The 27,960-nt window shown below is 37.8% G+C and overlaps 1 long non-coding RNA gene across 1 annotated transcript in view; it reads left to right on the forward strand.

Annotated features, from left to right (window-relative positions):
* Nucleotides 1-27,960, forward strand: part of LOC117095391 — a 73,608-nt gene that overhangs the window by 36,762 nt on the left and 8,886 nt on the right. Inside the window, exon 3 of the long non-coding RNA XR_004441952.1 lies at nt 845-931. This is a non-coding gene — a long non-coding RNA (uncharacterized LOC117095391). The remainder of the gene's footprint in view (nt 1-844; nt 932-27,960) is intronic.

The following is a 27,960-nucleotide window of genomic DNA, read 5'->3' on the forward strand; positions in this document are numbered from 1 at the left end:
AAAGCATGAATATAATACAGTTAAAGTTAGTACAATATGATTATCTTAGTGACAACTTTCATCACCAACCCTTGATAATAACATTTATATATAAGATTTTGTAATATGCTCTTGAATAAAAAATAGTTTTCTGGGACATAAAAATGCCATCCTCTTTTGGCAAGAGTGAATCTTCCAAAAAGACGAAACCAAGCAGGGAAGGAAGGATGAACAGGATGCTTGCAAGGCAAGATAAACCAAATCAACAGTGATCCCATATAATCCCTTACCCATTCATATATCTATTATTTGTGTATCACCAGCTACATACACAAAATTGATTTAAGAAATCCAAAATATGACCGGGCGTGGGGGCTCATGCCTGTAATCCCAGCACTTTGGGAGGCTGAGGCGGTGGATCACAAGGTCAGGAGATCGAGACCATCCTGGCTAACACAGTGAAACTCCATCTCTACTAAAAATACAAAAACAAAATTAGCCAGGCGTGGTGGTGGGCACCCATAGTCCCAGTCACTCGGGAGGCTGAGGCAGGAGAATGGCATGGACCTGTTAGGCAGAGTTTGCAGTAAGCCGAGATCACGCCACTGCACTCTGGCCTGGGTGACAGAGTGAGACTCTGTCTCAAAAAGGAAAAGAAAAAGAAAAAGAAATCCAAAATATACAAACACCATGACAGAATTTTTACTCTCAAAGAACTTACATGTGAGTTGAGAAGAAAAAATCGATTATACTTAGGGAATAGTTAAATTGCAATGCTCTCAGTGCTTAGTTCAGTGTCTGGCATGTTTTAGGCCATCAGTGCCTCTATTTAACACACATTTACTGAGAATTTACTACATTCTAGGCTGTGGTCCAGGTGCTTGGGATGCAGCAGTGAACACAACAGGAAAATTCTACCTTCAGTAGTGAGTTGAATTGGAACCTGTGAAAGGTAAGTCCACCCTGAATAAGTGTGTAACCCATTTGTAATAAGGGTCTTTGAAGATGTAAATAAGGTAAGGACTTCAAGATGAGATCATCCTGGATTAGGGTGAGCCCTAAATCCAATTATTTATGACTTTCTTAAGAATGTCCTTTTAAGAGACAGAAGAGAAGATACATAGACACAGATAGAAGAAAGCAATCAATGTGAGGACAAAGGCAGAGATTACATTTATGAAACCCCAAACCAAAGAATGCCAAAGACTGTCAGCAGCTCCCAGAAGCTATGGCAGAGTCATGGAACCAATTGTTCCTCAGAGCCTCCAGAGAAAACCAACCGTACCACACCTTGATTCTGGATTTCTGTCCTGCAGAACTCTGAGAAATCAATTTTCTCTTCTTTTAAGCCACCCAGGAAACTAATGTACCTGCTTTTGCATGACTTAAATCCTAATATGGAGGGAGGTGGAGCAACATGGTGGAAGAGAAACCTCCACCAGTCATCCATCCCACAAGAACACCAAGTTAACAACTATCTACACAGAAAAACACCTTCATGGGAACCAGAAATCCGGTGAGCATTGATAGTACCTGGTTTTAACTTCATAGCACTGGAAAAGACTCTGAAGAGATAGAAAAAACAGTCCTGAATCACCAATGGCACCTACCAGCCCTGTCAAACCCCTGCCCACTCCCAGCAGAGGCATAATAAGCAGAGTATCTCTGGGCATTAGGGAGGGAGAACACAGCAATTTTGAGGCAGTGAACTCAGTGCTGTCCTGTTATAGCAGAAAGGAAAATCGGATCAAACTCAGCTGATGCAAGCCTGTGGAGGGATAATTTAAACCAGTCCTAGTCAGAGGGCAATCACTGATCCCACAGGTGAGAACTTGAGTGTCCGCAAGCCCTGCCACTGAAGGCTACAGCATTCTGTGTCTCCAAGTAAACTTGAAAGGCAGTGTAGGCCATAAGAAAAGCAACTCTTAGGCAAGCCCTAGTGCTGAACCAGACCCAGAAATGGTGGACTTGGGGGCATACGACCTACTGAGACACCAGTTAGGCCAGCCAAAGGAGGGCTGGCATTACCCTTCCACTAACCCCAGCCTGCACAGCTCCAAAAGACACCCCTTCCTTCTGCTTGGGAAGAGGGGAGGGAAGAGTAGGGATTACTTTGTGTTGCATCTAGAATACCAGCTCAGCCAAAGTGGGATAGAGCGCTGGTCATAATTCTAAGGTTTCCCCCTTCCAGGACCTACCTCCAAGACAGCATTTTTAGACATACCCTGGGCTAGAAGGGAACACATTGCCTTGAAGGAAAGGACCCAGTCCTGGCAGCATTTATCACCTGCTAACTGAAGATCCCTTGGTCCCTGAATAACCAGCAGCAATACCAGAGTACTACATAAAGGGCCTTAGGTGAGTCTCTGAGACTTGCTGGCTACAGGTGAGACTCAGCACATTACCAGCTATAGTGGCTACAGGACAAAACTATTCCTTCTTGAGAAAAGCAGAGGGAAAAGTAAACAGGACTTTGTCTTGCACTTTAGCTACCAGCACGGCCACAGTGGGGTAGAAGCACTGATATGGTTTGGCTATGACTCCACCCAAATCTCATCTTGAATTCACATGTTTTTGGAGGGACACAGTGGGAGGTAATTGAATCATGGGGGCAAGTATTTCCCATGCTGTTCTTGTGATATGATGGTTTTAAAAAGGGAAGTTTCCCTACACAAGTTCTTTTCTCTTGTCTGCTGCTGTGTGAGACATGCCTTTCACTTTCCACCATGATTGTGAGGCCTTCCCAGTCATGTGGAACTGTAAGTCCTATAAATCTCTTTGTTTTGTAAATTGTCCAGCATCAGGTATGTCTTGATCAGCAGTGTGAAAACAGAGTTACTGTTTTCTAATATAGTCAATTGTACCAGTAGAGTGGGGTGCTGCTGAAAAGATACCTGAAAATGTGAAAGTGACTTTGGAACTGGGTAACAGGCAGGTTAGGAACAGTTTGGAGGGCTCAGAAGAAGGCAGGAAAATGTGGGAAAGATTGGAACTTCTAGAGACTTGCTGAATGGCTTTGACCAAAATGTAGATAGTGTTGTGGACAATGAAATCCAGGCTGAAGTGGTTTCAGATGGAGATGAAGAACTTGTAAAGAACTGGAGTAAAGGTGACTCTTGTTACATTTTAGCAAAGATACTGGTAGCATTTTGCCCCTGCCCTAGAGTTTTGTGGAACTTTAAACTTGAGACAGATGACTTAGGGTATCTGGTGGAGTAAATTTTTTTTTTTTTTCAAACAAAGCAATGTTGAATTACTTGATGTTGATACAGTATTTTTTCACTTAAAATGAGATAAATCCTTTGTGCCTTTTGAGGTTTCCTTTTAAGCTACATGCCTGTATCATCTATTTAAAGGATAACTTTTTAAAAATAAAAGAACAATTTAACAACTGTACAGACAGGGACAAGCCGTAAGCTGCACCAACTGGATCCCAGATCCTCTTTCCCCAAGGGGGAGTAAATTTTTAAGCAGCAAAGATTTCAAGAGGTGACTTGGGTGCTATTAAAGGCATTCGGTTTTAAAAGGGAAACAGAGCACAAAAGTTTGGAAAATTTGCAGCCTGGCAGTGCAATAGAAAAGAAAATCCATTTTCTGAGGAGAAATTCAAGCTGGCTGCAGAAATTTGCATAAGTAATGAAGAGCTGAATGTTAATCACCAAGACGATGGGGAAAATGTCTCCAGGGCATGTCAGAGACCTTTGTGGCAGCCCCTCCCATCACAGGGCTGGAGGTTTTGGAGGAAAAAAATGGTTTTCACAGGCCCAGCCCAGGATCCCTCTGCTGTGTGCAGCCTAGAAACTTGGTGCCCTACATCTTAGCAGCTACAGCCGTAAATAAAACGGGCCAAAGTACAGCTCTGGCTGTTGCTTTAGAGGGTGGAAGCCCCAAGCCTCAGCAGCTTCCATGTGGTGTTGAGCCTGAAGATGCACGGAAGTCAAGAATTGAGGTTTCAGAACCTCCACCTAGATTTCAGAAGATTTATGGAAACATCTGGATGCCCAGGCAGAAATTTGCTGAAGGGATGGGGGCCTCATAGGGAACCTCTGCTAGGGCAGTGCAGAAGGGAAATATGTGGTCGGAGCCCCCACAGAGAGTCCCTACTGGGGCACCGCCTAGTGGAGCTGTGAGAAGAGGGCCATCATCCTCCAGACTCCACAATGGTAGATGCACCTACAGTTTGCACTGTGCACCTGGAAAAGCCTCAGACACTCAACACCAGCCCATGAAAGCAGCCAGGAGGGAGGCTTTAACCTGCAAAACCATAGGGGCAGAGCTGCCCAAGGCCATGGGAGCCCATCTCTTGCATCAGCATAACCTGGATGTGAGACATGGAGTCAAAGGAGATCATTTTGGAACTTTAAGATCTGACTGCCCTGCTGGATTTTGAACTTGCATGGGGCATGTAACCCCTTTGTTTGGGCCAATTTCTCCCTTTTGGAAGGGCTGTATTTACCCAATGCCTGTAGCCCCACTATATCTAAGAAGTAACTAACTTACTTTTGATTTTACAGGCTCATAGGTGAAAGGGACTTGCCTTGTCTCAGGTGAGACTTTGAGCTGTGGACTTTTGAGTTAATGCTGAAATGAGTTAAGACTTTGGGGGACTGTTGGGAAGGCATGATTGGTTCTGAAATGTGAGGACGTGAGATTTGGGAGGGGCCAGGTGCAGAAAGATATGGTTTGGCTGTGTCGTCACCCAAATCTCATCTTAAATTCCCACATGTTGTGGGAGGGACCTGGTGGAAGGTTATGGAATCACAGGGGCAAGTCTTTCCTGTGCTATTCTTGTGATAGTGAATACGTCTTATGAGATCTGATGGTTTTAAAAAGAGGAGTTCCCTGCATAAGCCCTTTTCTCTTGTCTGCCTCCATGTGAGATAATGCCTTTTACCATGCACCATGGATTGTGAGACCTCCCCAACCACATGTAACTGCAATTCCAATAAACTTCTTTCTTTTGTAAATTGCCCAGTCTCAGGTATGTCTTTATCAGCAGTATGAAAATGAACTAATACAGAGAACTAAGCCAGCTCTTGAGGGTCCCTGATTCCAGGATGTGACTCTTGGATGGCATTTTTGGACCTGCCCTTGGCCAGAAGGGAGCCCACCTTCCTGAAAGGTAAGTACCAGGCTAGGCAGCTTTCACTGGAAGCTGACTTAAGAGACCCTGGGCCTTAAGGGAACATCCATGGTAGTCTAGATGTACTTCTTGTGGCCTGGGGTCATGGAAGCTACAGGGTGAGACTCTGCTGCCCTTGGAAAGGGGAAAAAGAGTGAGAAGGACTGTATCTTGTAGTTTGTGTGTGAATTCAGCCAAAATATAGTAGAATACTGGGTAAACTTTTTTGGTTTTTTTACTCTAGTTCCTGACCCCTGGATGGTACTTCTGGACCCACATGGGACCTGGGAGACATCACTACTCTGAAGGGAAGAACACAGGCCTAGCTGGATTTGCCACCTGCTGATGGTAGAGAGTTGGGGCCTTGAGAAAACACTGGCACTATCCAGGAAGTGGTTACAGAAGGCCTTGGGCGAGACTGAGTGCTGTGCTGGCTTCAGGTCTGACCCAGCCCAGTTACAGTGGTGGTAGCTGCAGGGAACTTGTGTCAATCCACCCCAAATTTAGGTGGCTCACAACAGAGACAGAGAAAGAGACTCTGTATATCTGGAAGAAAGTAAGGGAAGAGAACAAGAGTGTCTGCCTAGTAATCCAGAGAATTCTCTTGGATCTTGTCCAAGACCATCAAGGCATTTACATCTAGGAGTTTGCAAGCACCACATTATTGGGCTTCAGGTATGCTCTACAGCAGATAGAGCTTAAATCAAAACACCCAAGTCCTTTCAAATATCTGGAAAGCCTTCCCATGAAGGATGGCTACAAATAAGCCCAGACAGTGAAGACTTCAATAAACACCTAACTCTTCAATGAACAGACAGTGAAGGACATCTACAAGCATCAACACTATCCAGGAAAACATGACCTCACCAAAGAAAATAAATAAGGCAACAAGTGCTAATCCTGAAGAAACAGAGATGTGTGGACTTTCAGACTGAGAATTCAAAATAGCTGTGTTGAGGAAGCTTAAATTCAAAATAACACAAAGAAGGAATTCATAATTCTATCAGATAAAATCAATAGATTGAAATAGTTTAAAAGAATCAAGCAGAAATTTTGGAGCTGATAAATTCAATTGGCATTCTGAAAAATGCCTCAGAGTCTTTTAATAGAATGAATCAAGCAGAAGAAAGAATTAGTGAGCTTGAAGACAGGCTATTTGAAAATACACACACACACACACACACAGAAAATACACAGAGGAGACAAAAGAAGCAAAACAATAAAGCATGTCTACAAGATCTAGGAAACAGCCTCAAAAGGGCAAATTTAAGAGCTACTGACCTTAAAGAGGATGTAAAGAAAGAGATAGAAATAGAAAGTTTATTCAAAGCAATAACAACAGATAACTTCCCAAACTTAGAGAAAGATATCTACGTCCAAGTACAACAGGATTATAGAACACTGAACAGATTTAACCCAAGAAGACTACCTCAAATAATTTAATAATCAAACTCCCAAAGGTCCTAAAATCAGTAAAAGAAAGCAAACAAATAACATACAATGGAGCACCAATAGGTCTGGCAGTAGACTTTTCAGTGGAAACTTTATAGGCTGGGAGAGAGTGGCATGACATATTTATATTGCTGAAGGGGAATAAAGGGGGGAAAACGTTAACCATAGAAAAGCATATCTGTATAGTCTTCAAATATGAAGAATAAATGCTTTCTCATACAAAGAAAAGCTGAGGGATTTTATCAATACCAGATCTGTCATATAAGAAATTCTAAAAGGACTATTTCAAGCAGAAAAAAAAAGGACATTAATGAGCAATAATAGTCACCTAAAGGTACAAAACTCACTGGTAACAGTAGATACACAGGAAAACACAGAATATCATAACACTGTAACTGTAATGTGTAAACAACTCTTAGATCCTAAGTAGAAAAACTAAACAATGAACCAATCAAAAATAATAACTACAACAATTTTTCAAGACATAGTACAATAAAATATAAATAGAAACAACAACAATATTAAAAGCAGGGGGACAAATTTAAGGCAAAAAGTTTTTATTAGTTTTCTTTTTGCTTATTGGTTTGATTATGCAAATAGCATTGTGTTGTTAACAGGTTACAATATTGGGTTATAAGGTAGTACTTTCAAGACTCATGGTAACCTCAAATCAAAAAATATACAATGAATTTCAAAAAAATAAAATCAAGAAACTAAATCATGAGAGATGATATGATGATATGCTTTCCACCTTCCACCTTCACTGGAGGAAGACAGGAAGGAAAGAAGGAAGGAAGAGAAGACCAGAAAACAAATAACAAAATGGCAGGAGTCAGTCCTTACTTATCAATAATAACATTGAATGTAAATGGACTAAACTATCTAATCAAAAGACGTAGTCTGGCTGAATGGATGAATAAACAAGACTCATTGATCTGTTGCCTACAGGAAATGCACTTCACCTATAAAGACACATATAGGCTGAAAATAAAGGGATGGAAAAAGATATGCCATGCAATGGAAACCATACAAAAGCAGGAATTTATATTTATAGTGGACAGAATAGATTGCAAGACAAAAATGGTAAGACACGAACAATGTCACCATATAATGATAAAGTGGTCAATTCAGCAGGAGGATGTAACAATTTTAAATATACATGCACCCAACACTGGAGCACCCAGATAAATAAAAGAAATATTATTAGAGTTGTAGAGAGAGATAGGCCCCAATACAATAATAACTGGAGACTTCAACACCCTACTTTAGCATTGGACAGCTCTTCCAGACAGAAAATCAACAACAACAAAAAATCAGATTTAATATGCACTATAAAACAAATGGATCTAATAAATATTTATAGAACATTTCATCCAAGAGCTACAAAATGCACATTATTTTCCTCAGCACATGAATCATTCTCAATGATAGACCATATGTTAGATCACAAAACAAGTTTTGAAACATTCAAAAAATTGAAATATTATCAAGTATCTTCTGTGACCACAATGGAATAAAACTATTTGTATAGTTATGGAAACTATACAAATATGCAGAAATTAATATGTTCTTGAATAACCAGTATATCAATGAAGAAATTAAGAAGGAAATTGAAAATTTTCTAGAAATAAATGATAATAAAAACAAAAGATTTCAAAATTTATGGAATACAGGAAAGCAGTACTAACAGGGAAGTTTATAATGATAAGCACCAACATCAAAAAAGAGGGAAAGCTTCAAATGAACAGTCTAGTCATGCATCTTAAAGAACAAGAAAAGCAAGAGCAAACTCAAAATTAGCAGAAGAAAATAAATATGGCTGGGCGTGGTGATTCGCCTGTAATCCCAGCACTTTGGGAGGCCGAAGTGGGCAGATCATGAGGACAAGAGATCCAGGTCATCCTGGCCAACATGGTGAAATCCCGTCTCTACTAAAAATACAAAAATTAACTGGGCATGGTGGCGTGTGCCTATAGTCACAGCTACTCGGGAGGCTGAAGCAGGAGAATCGCTTGAACCTGGGAGGCATAGTTTGTAGTGAGCCGAGATTGTACCACTGCACTCCAGCCTGGTGACAGAGTGAGACTTCTAAAAAAAAAAAAAAAAAAAAAAAAGAGAGAGAGAAAGGAAAAAAAAAGAAAAATATAATGATCAGTGCAGAAATAAATGAAATTGAAATAAAATATACAAAAGGTCAATGAAATGAAAAGTTGGTTTTTTGAAAAGTTAAACAAAATTGACAAACTTTTACCCAGGCTAAGAAAAAAAGAGAGAAGATCCAAATAAATAAAATCACAAATGAAAAAGAAGACATTACAAACTGATTCTCTAGAAAGTCAAAGGCTCATTCGTGGCTACCATGAGCAACTATATGCCAATAAATTGGAAAATCTAGAAGAAATGGACACATTCCTAGACACATATCATACAACCTACCAAGATTGAACCAGGAAGAAATCCAAAACCTGAAAGACCAATAATAAGTAATGAGACTGAACCCATAATAATAAAAAATCTCCCAGTAAAGAAAAGCTCAGGGCCTAATGGCTTTACTCCTGAATTCTACCAAATATTTAAAGAACTAATACCAATCCTACTCAAACTACTCCAGAAAATAAAAGAAGAGGGAGTATTTCCACACTCTTTCTACAAGGCTAGGACTACCCTGATATCAAAACCAGACAAAGACACTCAAAAAAAGAAAACTACAGGCCAATATTTCTGATAAATATTGATGTAAAAATCCTCAACAAAATATAAGCAAACTGAATTAAACAATGCATTTGAAAGATCATTCATCAGGACCAAGTGGGATATATCCCTGGGATGCAAGAAGGTTCAACACATACAAATCAACGTGATACACTGTATCAGCAGAATAAAGGATAAAAACCATAAGATCATTTCAATTGATGCTGAAAGGCATTTGATAAAATTCAACATCCCTTCAGAACAAAAACCCTCAAAAAATTGTATATAGAAGGAATGTACCTCAACATAATAAAATTAATATATGTCAGACCCACAACTAGTATAATACTGAATGAGGAAAAACTGAAAGCCTTCCCTCTAAGATCTGGAACATGACAAGGATGCTCACTGTCATCAGTGTTATTCAACATAGCACTGGAAGTCTTAGCTAGAGCAGTCAGACAAAAGAAAGAAATAAAAGGCATCCAAATTGGAAAGAAGAAGCCAAATTTTCCTTGTTTGTGGATGATATGATCTTATATTTAGAAAAACTTAAAGAATCCACAAGAAAACTGTTAGAACTGATTAACAAATTCAGTAAAGTTGCAGGATACAAAATCAACATACAAAAATCAGTAGCATTTCTATATGCAACAGTGAACAAAGTAAAAAGGAAATTTAAAAAGTAATCCCATTTACGATAGCCACACCAAAAAAACAAAATACCTGGGAATTAACTTAACCAAAGAAGTGAAAGATTTCTACAATGAAAACTATAAAACACTGATGAAAGAAATAAGACACCAAAAAATGAAAAAATATTCCATGTTTCTGGATTAGAAGAATCAATATTGTTAAAATGTCCATACTACCAAAAGCAATCTACAGATTTAATGAAATCAGTATCAAAATACCAATGACATTCTTCACAGATATGGAAAAAACAATCTTAAAATGCATATGGAACCACAAAAGACCCAAAACTAATAAGCAAAAAGAACAAAACTAGAGGAATCACATTACTTTACTTTAGTTCAAATTACACTACAGAGCTATTATAACCATGACAGCATGGTGCTGGCATAAAAAGAGACACATAGACCAATGAAACAGAATACAGAACCCAGAAACAAATCTACACACTTACAGTGGACTCATTTTTGACAAAGGTGCCAAGAACATACACTAGGAAGACAGTCTCTTCAATAAATGGTGCCAGAAAAACTGGATATTCATATGCAGAAGAATGAAACTAGACTCCTGTCTCTTGCCATATACAAAAAAAAAAAATGGATTAAAGACTGAAATATAAGACCTCAGACTATAAAACTACTACAAGAAAACATTGGGGAAAATCTACAGGACTTTGGTCTTTGCAAAGATTTCTTGAGCAATAACCCCACAAGGACAGGCAATCAAAGTAAAAATAAACAAATGGGATCACATTGAATTAAAAAGCTTCTGCACAGCAAAGGATACTGTCAACAAAATAAATAGATAACCCACAGAATGGGAGAAAATACTGACAAACTGTCCATCTGACATAGGATTAATAACCAGAATATATAAAGAATTTGAACAACTCTATAGGAAAAAAACAGAATAATCTGATAAATAAATGGTCAAAAGATTTGAATAGACATTTCTCAAAGGAAGGCATACAAATGCCAAAGAAGCATTAGAAAATATGCTCAACATCACTGACCGTCGGAGAAATGCAAATGAAAACTACAATGTGATATCATCTCATTCTAGTTAAAATGGCTTATATCCAAAAGACAGTCAATAACAAATGCTGACAAAGATGTGGAGAAAAATGAACTCTTGTAGGCTGTTGGTGGAAATGTAAATTAGCACAACCACTATGGAGAACAGTTTGGAGGTTCCTCAAAAACTAAAAATTGAACTACCCTATGATCCAACAATCATACTATTGGGTACCTACCCCAAAGAAAGGAAATCAGTATATTGAACAGCTTTCTGCACTCCTATGTTTGTTGGAGCACTGTTCACAATAGCTAAGATTTGGAAGCAACCTGAGTGTCCATCAACAGATAAATAAATGGATAAAGAAAATGTGGTATCTATACACAATGGGGTATTACTCAGCCATAAAAAATAATGAGATCCATTCATTTGCAACAACATGGATGGAACTGAGATCATTATGTGAAGTAAATAAGCCAGACAAAGAAAGACAAACATTGCATGTTCTCACTTATTTGTGGGTTTTAAAAATCAAAACAATTGATTTCACGGACAGAAAGAATAAAAGGATGGTTAACCCATTCTCCACAATGTGCCTATTTCACATTGCATGCCTGTATCAAAATATCTTATGTACCCCATAAATATATACACCCACTATACACCCACAAAAATTAGAATAAATAAATAATTCTAGTGTGGATGTGTAATAAGCAAAATACATATCTAAAATCTATAGTATGTTGGATGGTAATAATTGCTGTGGAGCTAAATATCGTAGAAAAGAGGCATGGCTAATGAAAGTCATTAGTGGTGGAGTGCTACACCCAAGAAGAGGGGCAGACTAAGAGAATTCAGTAGGGGCTCAGGTAGCAAAGGAATGCTTTATAAAGGAAGAAGATTTAGAGTTTGGATTTGAAAAATGAGCCAAATATAGGTAGAAGAAAATGTGTACGAGATTTCAAGAGTCACACTCTTGTGTGGATCGTATTAAGTACAAGAGCAGTATGTAAAGGCCACGTGAGGAGATGTCTTGCAGGAAGTAATGTTTTCAGTTTAGATTCAGTAAAAGTATATCTTAGTTGAAGGAATCTCGTAGTTCATCTGATACAACGTTAAAATTCCTGAACTACCTATAGGAGTGAGAAACTTCAGAAGCTTACCATTCCCCAGTGCTCAGGAGGTTACAAGAATAAACAAGAAAGAACCAGGATTCACTCTCACTGAGAATCTCAGTTTGTAAACTTTTAAGCTCTCAGTTTATAAGCTTATAAGCTTTTCCCTAAGACTTGGTGTCTAACTTCTCTTTGATATTATTAGTTCTGTTAACTTCATCTACATAGATTACCCATCTATATAATAGCTCTTTAAGAATTTGAAGATATATGGGTCTTCTCCTTGCCAGGTTTTCAATGATCAGTTTTTCTCTTCTTCTTCTTTACTTAATTAGCTGTTGCTTGTAAGATTTCCAGCCGCCCACCTCTTTGCTCATTCTGTGCTGTTCTTGATTGGCCAAATCCCTCATTGCCAAATCCTTCAAACGTCTACAGGACTCTAAAACATTTCATGTCTTCATAAAACAAAGCAATACTATCAGTTCTCATACACTCAGAGACTGTGTGTTGTTAATGCTATACATCTATCAAAGCAGTGGTATCTATAACTACAGTAAGTTTTTGAACATTCACACTATTATCTAATATTGAACTAATAGTCACCTAAAACACCATTAATTAGGTGTGTTGCTATGTAGTCACATCTGGCACTTCTATTGCTGAAGGTTGTATTTTGCAGTCTGTTCCAGGTTCCCAAGATTTTTATAGACCATGATTCTGACATGAAAAAAATATTTACCATTATATTCAACATTTTAAAATCTAGAAATATAATAAATATGCTGCGTATGTTCTCATATAATTCACTGACACACCAAAGCCCTGTGCAGAACGCTATAATGTCATTTTTTATCTTCCTCTATGTTTTTTTTTTTTTTTTTTTGAGACGGAGTCTCGCTCTGTCACCCAGGCTGGAGTGCAGTGGCCGGATCTCAGCTCACTGCAAGCTGGGTTCACGCCATTCTCCTGCCTCAGCCTCCCAAGTAGCTGGGACTACAGGCGCCCACCAACGCGCCCGGCTAGTTTTTTGTATTTTTTAGTAGAGACGAGGTTTCACCGTGTTAGCCAGGATGGTCTTGATCTCCTGACCTCGTGATCCGCCCGTCTTGGCCTCCCAAAGTGCTGGGATTACAGGCTTGAGCCACCGCGCCCGGCCCTTCCTCTATGTTGACATTTACTATTTAATCATTAAATTTTGAGTACAGTCATTCAAACCACTATGAGTCTTTACATGTCATTTTAAATCTGTATTTTTCTTTTTTTCCCCATGGGAATATCATAAGACTTGCTAAATTTGATCTAGATGTGTTACACTTTTAATATTTGTTTGGCTTTCTAATTTAATAAACTTTTTAAAGAAAATTTATGGGGATAGTGCGAATTACATTTTTAAGCCATTCTTTCTTGTAAGAATTCTTACATTGGTCTAATCACCTATAAAAATATATTTGATCAACTCTACTAGAACTTTTCTTAGTAATGTCAGTGTACTTTTTCTCTTTACCTAACATTTTGTCAGGAATTTTTTAAACAAAAATAACCTTTGCTCTTATTTAGTTTTCTGACATTTTTCAGTTTCCATTGAAGTTAAGGAGTAGGTGTTTAGTAAGCTCATTTGCAAGTCATTTTAATATCTTCATAAGTAACTCTGTAAGACTTCTCCTAGAAAATTAGCAAACTTCTCAGAAATAAAAACAAAATTTGAATTAATTTTAGCTCTGATATTAGTAAAGAGGGAAAACCCAATTTCAAAGACTACATAAAATTTTGACACATAACATACTGTTGTACCAACTTGTAGGACTATACTAGAAACAGACACAACCTCAGTTCCACAAGAGAGCAATGTACTTTAAATGCAAGTTACTAAAGGAGATTCTGGCAAATTCTTCATGTTAACTAAAATGTGTCTTCTTGGCAAAAGGAAGGGTGGAGGCACAAAATGGCCCTAGGACAAACAAGGACTGTGACACTTGTAAAGCTACATCATTTCAAAGGTTTAATATTAGGCTAAAAGAAATCTATTCATCTGACCAGGTGAGAGATCAGAGGATAAATGTTAGAGGTAAGGAGATATGCAGGAAAGATGGACATAAATATACTGGAAGCAGCTTTTGCAGCTGTGGACCTAGAGCTTTGTGGGCCACGTGTATGCAGTGCCTGGTTGTATGCCTAGTGATGGTATATACAGGTGTTGTAAAAAACAATGAGATGAAACATATGTCCTATGAAACAAATGTCCATGAACTTCATGTTTGCTTGATTTTTATTTTCCCTAATAGCACCTTTTACCAGTTCACTCCAAAGTAGAGGTGCCATCTAGGAATGAAGGGACTTCTTGCTAGCGGGAAGAGTTTACCATGATAAAAACAAAGGTAAACATTTCAGGAAAAAGATTAGATAGAGCCACATGATATATCAAGAATATTATTAGAACACACAGAAAAACTCCATGTATTACGGCTGAACAGAAGTTGTAACAAACATAGAGAATAAACACACACTTCCACTTTCTCCATCCCACAAATAACTACAAAACTAGAAAATATATAGATAGATAAATAGATAGATATAGGTATATAGCTTCCAGAAAACAATACACAGCACAAGGTTGAGATTCCTTAAAGAAGGAAAACAAATTAGACAAGCTTTATGATTGCCCCAGCTTACTTCCTAGAGCCAGGTTTCATCCTATAGCACAGGGGGTAAAAACAGAAATAAACTGAAATAAAGCCTGAAAAGTGAAGGGGCAATAAGTTGGGAAGATAGCAGTCTGAGTTCAGGGAGCTCAAGACATTGAAATTTTACAGGGAAGAGTAGTAAAGCATTAGGAAATAAACAGAAAAAAACTTGGGAGAACTGCAGGAAAATCTCCTTGAGGGTTTAGTTGACCTCTCAATTTTGGGGGGAAAAACTTTCTTGAGTCTGGGAAAAGACCAATGAAAAACAGTAAAAAGTAGGAGGATGAACAATTTCCAGAGTTCAAACATATGTAGGAATTGTTTTGTTCCAAACAGCCAGAGCAGAAAAATCTTAAAATACAAAATGCAAACTCTAAACAAAACAAAACAAAAGGCAAATTGTAGTTTTCAGAAAGACTGTATTTAAGTAGTAGAGCTAAATAAGCTCTCTACAAAAAGCTCTTCTAAACCTACCATAACAAAGCTCAAAAGTAAACTTCAAAGGGATAAAGATTTAATCAAGAGTTACTTATCTGTATGCCAGAACAAGAGCCAACACTCTTTAGATACAGTGTACGACAATGTAAACTTTATCATTTTTAGCATAGAAACCAAAATTACTAGGTATGCAAAGAGCAGAAAAATATGACTGGGAGAAAAAATATGCTCAAAGGCATGAAAACCAACATAAACATACTGAGAAGAAAAATGGAAAGTATATGCAACCTCTAGATAGAAAAAAATCAATATCTGAAGTGAAAAATACACTGAATGGATTTCAGAGTAGGTTAGGTACTAGAAAAGAAAAGGTCAGTGAATTGGAAGACATAGAAATAAAACTATCTTTTTTAAAAAGCACAGAAAAAGTAGCTGGCAGTGGTGGCTCGTGCCTATAATCCCAGCTCTTAGGGAGGCAGAGAGGTGAGGATAGCATGAGCTCAGGAGTTTGAGACCTGCCTGGGCAACATAGCGAAACCCTGTTCTTAAAAATAGAAAAAATCAAAATCAAAAAGCACAAAAACACAGCTAAAAATAAAGCATTAATGAGTTTTGTGATAATATCAAGGAGTGTAGCATGTGTATAATTGGATCTCTCAAAAGCAGAGGAAGGAGATGGGGCTCAAACTTTCAGGAAATAGCTAAAGCTTTTTTCAAATTTTACAAATACCGTAAGCCTACAGATATAAGATTCTCAACCAACCCCAAGCAAAATAAGTACATGGATGATAGATAGATAGATAGATAGATAGATAGATAGATAGATAGACTCACACTAATGTATGTTATGATCAACGTGATGAAAATCAGTGATAAAGAGAAAATCCTAAAGGCAGCCAGAGGAATATTACATAAATAACAAAAATAAGAATTATTGCATACTTCTTAATAGAAAACGTACAGGAAAGAAGACAATGGAATGGCACCTTAAATATAAAGTGTCAAATGAAAAAAATAGGCCAACCCAGAATTCTAGGTTCAATGAAAACATCTCTCAACAATGAAGGAAAAATAAAGAGATTTTTTTCCAGGCAAACAAAAGCTGATAGATTCATTGCCAAATGAACTATTCTATAGGACATGTTAAAAGGAATTCTTTAAGCAGAAATATGATCATATCAGAAAAGAACTTAGAAATGGTAAATATGTTGATAAATAGAATTTATCTTAATTTTTAATTTCTTTAAAGTTACTTGATGTTTAAAGGATGATAGTAACAATGCATATTGAGGATTCTAACATTTGAAGAAGTAAAATGTAGGACAGTAGTACAAAAGATGAGAGGCAGATATTGAATAATATAACTATAAAATTTTTACAGTATACATTCAGTAATACTACTTGAATGCAGACTGTGATGAGTTAAACTCTAGAGAAACCACCTACAAAGTCCAAATGGCATAGACAACCAGCCAATAATAGAAATAAAACATGGAATCATAAAATATGCTACTCCAAAAGAAGGCAGGAAAGGAGGGATAAGGAATAAAAGCAATTGGGGGAAGTTGGAAACAAATGGTAAGAAAATAAATTTAAACCAATATGTCAATAATTACATTAATTGTAAATGACATAACCACTCAAATTAAAAAGTAGAGATTGTCAAATGTATTTTAAAATCAATATTCTACTATATGCTTTCTATTGGGAGGCTGAGACGGGCGGATCACGAGGTCAGGAGATCGAGACCATCCTGGCGAACACGGTAAAACCCCGTCTCTACTAAAAATACAAAAACTAGCCGGGCGAGGCGGCCGGCGCCTGTAGTCCCAGCTACTCGGGAGGCTGAGGCAGGAGAATGCCAATGGCGTAAACCCGGGAGGCGGAGCTTGCAGTGAGCTGAGATCCGGCCACTGCACTCCAGTCCGGGCGACAGAGCGAGACTCCGCCTCAAAAAAAAAAAAAAAAAGAAATAATCAAACTAAAACAAACTTCTCAAACTTTAATTTTGTGTTATTCTAGAATTGTTGAAATTTCTTCAGGTTACTGAATGAATAAATATACTTCCAGGTTAAAATACAAGAGCAGTAAAGGAGGAGGAGGAGGTTCACACTGTTAATTAAAGACAGAGGAAAAACAAGATTCACTAAGTTGTTGAGTAAATAATAATAATACATGCATATATGTGCATTCAATGACAGGAACAGAGGAAAAGTTTAAAAAACAAAAACAAAAAAAGGCACAATGGCTCACACCTATAATCCCTGCACTTTAGGTGGCTGAGACAAGTGGATAGCTAGAGCCCAAGAGTTTGAGACCAACCTGGACAACATAGAGAGACTCCATCTCTACTAAAAATTAAAATTTGTTTGGAAAAAATTAGCTGGGCATAGTGGCGCACAACTGGAGTCCCAGTTACTTGGGAGTCTAAGGTGGGAGGATTGCTTGAGCCTAAGAGGTTGAGCCTGCATTGAGTCATGATTGCACCATTGCACTTCAGCCTGGGTTAAAGAGTGAGATGGGAAAGGAAAGATGGGAAGGGGAGTGGAGGGGAGGGAAGGGGAGAGGAGGGTATGAGGCTAATAAAAAAATTCCAAGTAAATAGAATAACATAATAAGCTAAAAATAGATATAAAAGACAGATTTTAATATTTTTTATTAAAATATAAAGTATGAGTTTTATATTTCAATAAAAATATAGAATAGCATTCATTTGGGGTCATTTCTAATCATTCATCATTGAAATTGAAGATTATTGTAACCAGAAACTATTTTTCACTTTGAAGGAATTAAAAAATATATGGACTCTACAAAATAATACATAGGATATGAGATGGTAAGAAAATGCATTAAAAGGACAAGAGAACTAATGTCAAAATGTAAGGATTTCAAAGGACATCAGAAGTAGTAACAAACAATAAACATAGCAGAAACCTGAACCCATGTTTATCTGAAATGCAAAAAAAAAAAAAAATCTAGAGATAAACAATCAGAAAGAAAGTAGATGGTAGAATACAAAAAGCAGATCAAATATAAGCATTTTTTTTAAAAAAAATAACAGAACACCTGTGATGGAACAAATATACAAAGATACAATCAATAAAATATTCCAGAATTGAAGGAATTCAGTTTGTGGACTGTTCACCTTTCTGGGAGCCAAGTAATATTTAGTAAAGGTGACTAACACTAAGATATTCCGATGAAGTTTAGGTTTCCAGGAGACTTAGATTTTTTCTTCAAAATACCGGACAGAAGACAGCGTGAAACAACATCTTCAGAGACCTATAGAAATGAACTTTAAGCAAATCTAATGCCTTGGCCTGCTGAGAACATGGTTTTGGAATTTACCCATTTCTCCTGAGCAATAAGTAAGCATTTAGGAATGTTCAGGTCTTGGTGGCATGTACTTGCTCCTAATAAATAGTTGCCTATTCATGTAGCCAGTTTCCAGAGAAGTTAGAAGGAACTCAGAAGGCATTAGACAGAGAGAGAGAGAGAGAAAAACAGGGAGAGAGAGAGAGAGAGAGAGAGAGAGAGAGAGAGAATGAGAATGCAACACGAAAGGAAATTTCTCAAAGAGTGTCATCAGGTCTCACACTGATAATATAGTATCATAGGCTGTGAGGCAACATGATAAGGATTAAAGGTGAAAGAAAGAATCTAAACAACGTTAAAACTGTAATTTTAGGGGACAGGCATGGTGGTTCATGTCTATAATCCCAGCACTTTGGGAGACTAAGGCAGGCAGATTGCAAGAGCAGCCTGGTCAACATGCAGGAAACCCCATCTCTACAAAAAAAAAAAAAAATTGATTTTAATTGGCTGAGTGTGGGGACACATGCCGGAAGTCCCAGGTACTCAGTAGACTAAGACAGGAAGATGGTTAGAGCCCAGGAGTTTGAGGCTGCAGTGAGCTAGATCATGCCACTGCGCTCCAGCCTGGGCAACAAAACAAGATCCCATCTCAACAAACAAACAAACAAACAAAAACAAATAAGAAACTCTGTAATTTTACATATTAAAAATCAAAAAAATATCAAAATGTAAATATTTACCTTTTCATGTATCCTTTTAATCAGCTCTTTATATATAACAAGTTCTGTTTTAAAAGCATTTTAATACTGGTTGTTTTTCATTTTCATGTCATTATTTATGGCGGGAAGTATTTCTGACATAGACTTTTGTAAAATGATGCACAAAATCAAAGACACAAGACAAAAGTTGGTCAGTTAGTAAACTGACTAATCAGCATAGGAAACTGCAACATTTAGGTATTGAAAAGAAAAAGTGGTATGCATTTGTAAGAATTTTGGCATTAGCAGCCATTACAGTGTGTGGAAATGTGAGCAGAGATTAGTTATCAAATTTCTTATTTCAAATTTCGGATTGATACGGATATCAAATAATTTCCCTGCATGAAAGCATTTGTCTCGAGCTCTGCTTTTGGTGAATGCCAGTATAATTCAGCATGTTGTTTGTTTGATGTTTTCTTTTTTTTTTTTTTTTTTTTTGGCTGTGCAAGGAGACTAGGATAGCAGCTGCTCCCTTACCCCGGACCCTGGGATAAGAAAGACAAGACATACGGAGTGGCATAGAACCCCAGTCAATCCACAACCAACATAAAATGTTATGGGAAAAGGGAGGGGGGACCATATTATTTGTTATGCAGCATCACCTAGCAAAAGCTACCTGATACATCGTAAAAGATATATGAATGCATACATTCGTGTTTCTTGTTTTGCTTATTCCAAACCAACTTTTAAAAAGAACTGTTTTGGTATTCTTAATATTTTTAGCAATTTGAAGTTATTCTGGGCTTTAACCTCCTAGATTCTACTCTGGCAGTTTTGTGCCACTCTTTCATATTTGTTCTCTGTCTTAACTTCCACTTATTCTAGATGTGCTTTTAAAATCCGAGTTCTTTGGAGCTACTCCCCTAGGCAACTTCGCTGGTCTCTTCAGTTGTTCCCTCTGTTTATTGCTCACTGGGACCACTTGCATTGTAGATAAAGTCAGAATTTTATTCTTGAGAGTGTTTCCCAACCAGACTGAATTATCTCCCCCTTTAGAGTCTTTGGTCTTGGGACCTTTTCTCTGAAATGATAAAGTCTGCCTCCCTTAAACCTAGAATAGTCACCTGGCAATGTGTACAGCTTATTTTCTTTTTTAAAGCAGTGTCTACAGGATGACATTGTCCCTTTTTCTCTTCAGTTTTCATAATTTTCACGTATCTAATCAATTATTCATTATTGATTAAAAATATATTCAGTAAAACTGTTTGCATCATCATTTCCTATATTTCCTGACAGGTATAACCAATGCTTAGCATCTGCTAACAATGAAATTCTTTATTTTTTTATTTTATTTTAATTTTTTTTGAGACAGAGTCTCGCTCTGTCCCCAGGCTGGAGTACAGTGGCTTGGTCGCGGCTCACTGCAAGCTCTCCCTCCTGGGTTCATGCCATTCTCCTGCCTCAGCCTCCCAAGCAGCTGGGACTACAGGTGCCCACCACCACGCCTGGCTAATTTTTTATGTTTTTAGTAGAGATGGGTTTCACCATGTTAGATACGATGGTCTGGATCTCCTGACCTCGTGATCCGCCCACCTTGGCCTCCCAAAGTTCTGGGATTACAGGTGTGAGCCACTGCACCTGGCCCTAACAATGAAATTTTTAGCAGATGGATATTCATATAACCGATAGTCAACTTTACCACTACATGTGACTATTATATTTTGTGATCTGTATTTCTTAGTCTACACAGTCAGAAATGAGAACTATGGTGGAAAATTATGTTGGTACTAGATCGTTTTTCTATTATTATGGTAATAATATATTAACCAGATGAATTATCATACCTAAAACTTCTGAGTTTTTAATGTCTTAATGGACTGCTAAAGGTTGAAAGACACATTGATTTAAAAATAACAATGTACTCCTTTTCGGAAAGGGTACTTATCACAATTCTAATTACATATTTTATTTGAAATTGTTTAATCATTATCTCTCTTCTGGATAGCAAGACTGCAGAAGAGGTGCTACATACATCATTTTGTTTTCATTCCAATATTTCTTAAGAACCTAGAACACAGTACTACTTCAAAATATTTATTCATTGGAGTACAGATTCATGTCTGGAACCACTGGCTCTGACAAGATCATGTTCTTATCTTTAAAGCAATCACAGGGCAGAGTTCAGGTGAGGATGGAGAATAGAATACACAGACAGTCTTACATGTGTTACGTGCTCCATCCTTGGACCCATAAATGCAGTCATCTTCAACTAAAGCACATTTTCCAAAAGTGAAGAAAGGTTGGCATCTTTTTAGAGTTTCCTCCAGAAGCTAATCCTGAGACAAAGATTCAAATGCAAATAGCTTATTTAGAAAGGAATTTAAGGAAACACCAATGGGCAAGTGAAGAAAGTAGACAGGAAGGGAAGGCAGTCAGTAAGTGGCAACTAATCCAGCAAGTTGCCACTATTGCTAACTAGAACCTAATTCCTACTGGGGAAACTGATAATCTTACCTAAGAGAACTTGAAAGTTTATGCTCCAGTTCCTATCAGTCATTGACTGAGACAAATTCCTGAAGAAATTAATTCTTCAGCACTTCCACCCTGACCAATATACAAACAGAACAAACTCTAGAGACCAGAGGAAGCTCCTCAGGCAGAGATAGAGATGCTGGCAGTTGAAAGTTGAGCCATCCCGCACTGAAATGGTAATACGCAAGCAGTCATGTCCTGGGCACCAATCGCATCGACCACAGATGGCCTCTACAAAGCAAAAATGTGATGTAATTGCCTCAGTAAGAGGAATAAAGTTTGGGCAGCAAAATAACGGGAGGAATCACATGGCCTCTCTCTGCTGAACATCAGAATTAGACCTTTTTTGTCAGAGTATAAAGCAAACCTTAACCCCATTTTTCCTTGGGAGAAATGATGAGTGAATCATTGATCTGAATTTAGATGTTCTTTGGCTAAGGTGTAAAGTGTTCTCTTTAATGACATGAGTTATATTTGAGGTATCTCTGAGGATGTTGCATTTTATTGGGAGAAGGAGTGGTAAGGAGCAGAATTTGTACCTTTTCTTTAAGGAATTAGACTTAATTGCATTCCCAGTATTAGCCATAGGGGAGGTAAATCCCAAAAAAAGATATAAAGACTTGGAAGTCTGCCTTTAAATTAGGCTGGGGTTCAGAGTCATCTTTCTGAAACTGATGGCAGTAGGCCATGGACACAAAGGAGGACTGGCATACTCTAGGACACTCTTGGTAGAATAGAAAGATCTTCTGCAGACCAAAGACTAAATTTAAAATCAGTCCTCTAATGACAAAAGTTATAGCTAGTTGTTTCTAGTGTTTTCTAAGCATCAAAGTACATATGTTATCATACAGTCATGCACTGCATTACGAGGTTTCCCTCAGTGATGGACCACATATAAAATGTCATCCTGTAAGATCATAACACCATATTTGTACTGTACGTTATTACATTTGGATATGTTTAGATCCACAAATACTTGTCATTGTGTTACAACTGCCTGCAGTATTCAGTACATAACATGTTGCATAGGTTTGTAGCCTACGAGCAATAGGCCATACCATATATCCTACATGTATAATAGACTATACCATCTGGGTTTCTATAAGTACACTCTATTACATTCACACATGGGTGAAATCCCCTGTGTTAGTTCATTCTCACATTGCTTTAAATAAATACCTGAGACTGGGCAATTTATAGAGACAGAGGTTTAATTGACTCACAGTTCTACAAGCTCTATAAGCAGCATGCTGCTGGCAGCTGCTCAGCTTTTGGGGAGGCCTCAGGAAATTTAAGTCATAGCAGAAGGCAAAGGAGTAGCAGGCACATCACATGGCCAGAGGAGCAGCAAGGGGGCATTTGGGGTGTCACACACTTTTAAATGATCAGATCTCTCAAGAACTCACTCATTATTACAAGGAGAGTACCAAGGGGATGGTACTAAACCATGCATAAAAAACTGGCTCATGACCGGGCACGGTGGCTCATGCCTGTAATCCCAGCACTTTGGGAGGCCGAAGCAGGCAGATCACGAGGTCAAGAGATCGAGACCATGCTGGCTAACACAGTGAAACCCGTCTCTACTAAAAATACAAAAAATTAGCCGGGCGTGGTGGCAGGCGCCTGTAGTCCCAGCTACTCAGGAGTCTGAGGCAGGAGAATGGCGTGAACCCAGGAGGTGGAGCTGGCAGTGAGCTGAGATCACGCCACTGCACTCTTACCTGGGCGACAGAGAGAGACTCTGTCTCAAAAAACGAAAAACAAAAAACAAAAAACTGGCTCATGATCTAATCACCTCCTACCAGGCCCTTCCTCCAACATTGGGGATTACAGTTCAACATGAGATTTGGGTGAGGACACAGATCCAAACCATATCATAACCTAAGGACACATTTCTCAGAGTGTATGCCTGACATTAAGTGATGCATGACTGTATGTAGTACTCTCTATATCTTTATAAGGTAAACATTATTTTTATTCCAATTTGTATTCATTTTCTATAATTGCAATAAAAAACTACCACAAGCTTATCCACTTAACAAAAGGTCATCACGTTGTAGGTCTGTAGGTCAGATGGAGAAGGGAAGACTGTGTTTTCTCACTGGTTCACATAGTTGGCAGAAAGTAGCTCCTCCCAGCTGTCGGACCCAGGTCCACATTTCCTGAACTGTGGGATAAAGGCGTTCCCAGCTTATTGAGGTCATTCATTCTTCAGCTCCAGCCATCTTCCCCCCCATGCAAAGCTGGCAACAGTGGGTTAAATATTTTGAATATTTTGAATCTCTCCTGCCTATTTTGTCACTGCCCCGTCTCACTGATTGTTCTGCCTTCCTTTCCACTTTTAAGGACTCATGTTATTACATTAGTTCCACCCAGACAATTCAGAATAATCTTCCCATTTTCAGGTCCATAACCTCAATTCCATCTGCGAAGTTCTTTTTGCCATTAAATATAACATATTAACAGCATCCAGAGATTAAGGCATGGACATCTTTGAAGGAGGACAAAATTATCCTGCTTTGCACAGTCAACGTTCTGGCTGGCAAGGATTCAAGTCTGCCCCACATGCAAAATACCCAGTGTCTAAAGATTTTTATATCCCAAGAACCTGGAGAACTCTTGACACTCAAGAAATTAATATATAAGTGAGTTTTTAAAAATCTTGGCTTTCTTTGGGAGGCCAAGGCGGGTGGATCACAAGGTCAGGAGATGGAGACCATCCTGGCTAACACAGTGAAATCCGTCTCTACTAAAAATACAAAAAAATTAGCCAGGTGTGGTGGCAGGTACCTGTAGTCCCAGCTACTCGGGAGGCTGAGGCAGGAGAATGGTGTGAACCCGGGAGGCGGAGCTTGTAGTGAGCCAAGACGGCACCACTGCACTCCAGCCTGGGCGACAGAGCGAGACTCCATCTCAAAAAAAGAAAAAATCTTGGCTTTGAGTATTGTCCTCCTTGAAGCAATCTTCGAACCTCTTAGTAGTACTGGAAGAACACTTTGACTCACTAGTATTTATGTATGAATTAAACAGATTGCTTGCTTTGACATGAGTGGTCTAGATACTGAGGAGCAATGGAAAACCAGAAAGAAAGGACAGACACTGAATGGAAGCTAATATGAAGATATGAAGGAAACTATACTCTTGCTGGATTGTTCTAGGGCCTAGCAGAAATAAAACTGAAGTATTTTTTAATTAACATAGTTTCAATCTGTGGAACCAATACTGTTTTAGTATAACCCTACTTCTTCTCCTGGGATATAGAAGATAGAATTCTTCTTTTCTCCCCTAGCAACATTTTTTTCTACTCAGTTACCCAAACTGCATCCAAATCCCAGTACTCGTACCCAAAGAAGTCAGCTGAATGTGTTCTCTTTCTGTTCTCATTGTCATGCTATGATTAATACTTAGAAATCTCACCTGAATTGGTGAAAAGCCTCATAATTACAGGGTTTCCTCAAATCCCCTTGCTTCTAATTTGCCTCCCACATTATGACCCAAACTCTTTTTCTAAATTATTCAGCTGATCATGCCATTCTCTTTCAGAAAATCCTTCAATGTTTCTCCAATTTCATTAGCAAGAAACTCAAGGATCTTCCAATCTCATTTTAACTCCACTCAGAGTTCAGGCTTTAAACATCAATAAATCTAGCCCAAAATTCCGGTTCCACCACATGTTGGCTAACTGACATGAGACAATTCTCTGATCTCTAAATATAACTTTTGTATAATATCTGTCTAAATGATACAGTATAGGGTTATAGCAAGAACATGAGTTGTACTCCAAGCTGCTAGCACCTAGAAAATGCTTAATAAGTTATAGTTATCATAGTAACCTTTGTGGTCTCGTTGCCCCACACTGCTTACTATGCAACCCAGACTCTAACTGAACCAACACTTGCTGTCCTCAAAAAGATCCACATCTCATGTTTTGTTAATGCAACTCTGAAATTTTTTCATGCAAATTCCTTGATTCTGAAGCCCTTTACCATATTTTAAGCCTGGAAAAATTCTGTTGATCTTTTAAGACACAACTCAAATTTGCCCATCTCTCTGAAAACTACATAATCTCTCTTGGTCTGATTATTCACTCCACAATTGTGCTCCTATGGCACTTTCTTCAAATCATTAGCATTTGTCATCTGTGTCAAAACTTATTGCATGAGTGTGTTTCTTCTCATCTAGATGGTGAGTTTCTTGAGGCCAGGCCTGGTATCTCATTATGATTTCATCAGTGCCAAGTGCAATGCTGGACTTGGGGTGGATTCTCAGCAAATATTTGTGGAATTGATTGACAGAGTAGTGCCTAAAGACACTGTGTCAATGCTGGCCTGTGTTACGTCTCCCATGGCAAAATTAATCTAATCATCATCCATAGTATTTATTAGTACTATTATTACAAATATTCCCTTGGTTTCTCTTTCTTGAAGGACAATAGGTCAGATGTTCACCAATTACGGCTTTCCTAGATGCTTCTGCATGATTGAATTCAATATTTTATTCACATTTTCCCGTAAACCAAATGCCCATATTAAAAATGTATATATGTATATAAATGTGAATAGAGGCATTCTTATGAGCAATCCTATGATAAAAAGAAGTTAGATGGCAGAAGGATTTTGGTCAGAAAACACATTTTACAAGGAAGCTTCTAAGGGATTATTTTAAACAACACTGAGGGGAAAAAATTATTTCAAACAGATGAAAAATACCTCTCCACTGTCCCTCTAATGGATGTACTTTAAAGAAAGCCAAGGGGAATTTTAAACTCCACATACATTTTATGAACATTCAAATGAATATCTCTGACTAATCTCAAGTGCATTTGAATAAAAAATAGAACAATTTTGATGTTCCAAGTTGAATTATTAAGTAAAAATATTCAGTTATCAGATAGTTAATTAAGTGGAACTGACTGTATTCATTAAAATATTTGTTCCAAACAAATGTATTTAACATTCAGATATTATGCAGAATAGGTGACAATTGCATATCTCCATGGAGATCAATAATGGGATTCAGATCATTGTGTAAAGAGTCTGCAAGTTTAATGCAGAGAGAATGTCATTATTATTTCTCTCTTAATGATGGTCATTATGCGCAAACACTGATTGAATTCCATTTGTTACCTGCATTTGAGCTGAGAGGAATAATTACAATTTAAGTGTCTCCATTAAAATTCATAAAAGAATAAGAATGCAAAAATTATACTTGAAACTGACAAAATATACTTTGAGGATATAAATTGTGTTTTCTGATAGGCCTCTTAAAAGTATTAAAAATAGCTTCATTTTAATAAGATGACATATAAAGATCATGTGTTATCCTCACCTTTATGTTAATTTTAATGCTGCAACACATGACTAATAATAAAAAGTAAAGGAATTAACTTTAAAAAGTAAAATCAATTAAACAATGTGCCAGTTATCACCAGGACTTTTCAGGATTGGGTCATAGTCATCCACTTTTTTTAAAAAAATGTTTTTAATTGCTATATGATATTAAAATTATGTTCTGTCATTCCATATATTGGTGATATCTTCCTACCACCTACTACTGTTGGTAGCTAACAGACTCAAGGTTTGGATGGATGTAAACTAAATATGCTGTGTTCTATTGCACTCATTTGGTATACATTTCTGTTGACCTGTTGTGCACTGTTCAGCATTTATAATTTGAGGTGCTGAGAGTTATTACTTTTCAGCCACACCAACCCAAAATTTCCAGTTGCTTAACTTGCATTTTTCCTAGAGTGAAGTGAAACATACTAAGATGTCATACAGGGTGTCACAGGTCCTTAAAACTTTTGCCTTTTCATGGCCTAAAAGAGTTCTCTAAGCCCGATGAGACAAAGCTGAGTATTTAATGCTACAGAAGCCACAAGAGAAATGACAGCAGTCGAGTTGTGAGGCATTTATGAGGCTCATCAAGTGTCTGGAGAAGCATCTCAGGGGAGACTCGAGGCTTTCTTTCAGTACCAGATACCTTCTCTAATTCTAGATCAAAAATTAACATTGCAGTGTCTTAAATTTAAAAGTGTCTATGTTACAAAACTGTATGTGCTTTTAGACTATTAATTACAAGCAAGGAAGCTATATAATTTTTAAGTGAGGAAGATCTTATATATCTCATAATTTACACTTTCCTCATTTTGCAGATAAGAAACCCAAGGTCTAGAGATGCCCAGAATTAAATGCTTTTAAATCCTAGTGATAGACTTCAAACCAAAACAC

Source organism: Trachypithecus francoisi, unplaced genomic scaffold (genome assembly GCF_009764315.1).
Source record: "Trachypithecus francoisi isolate TF-2019V2 unplaced genomic scaffold, Tfra_2.0 Lachesis_group13, whole genome shotgun sequence".
Classification (NCBI taxonomy): domain Eukaryota; kingdom Metazoa; phylum Chordata; class Mammalia; order Primates; family Cercopithecidae; genus Trachypithecus; species Trachypithecus francoisi.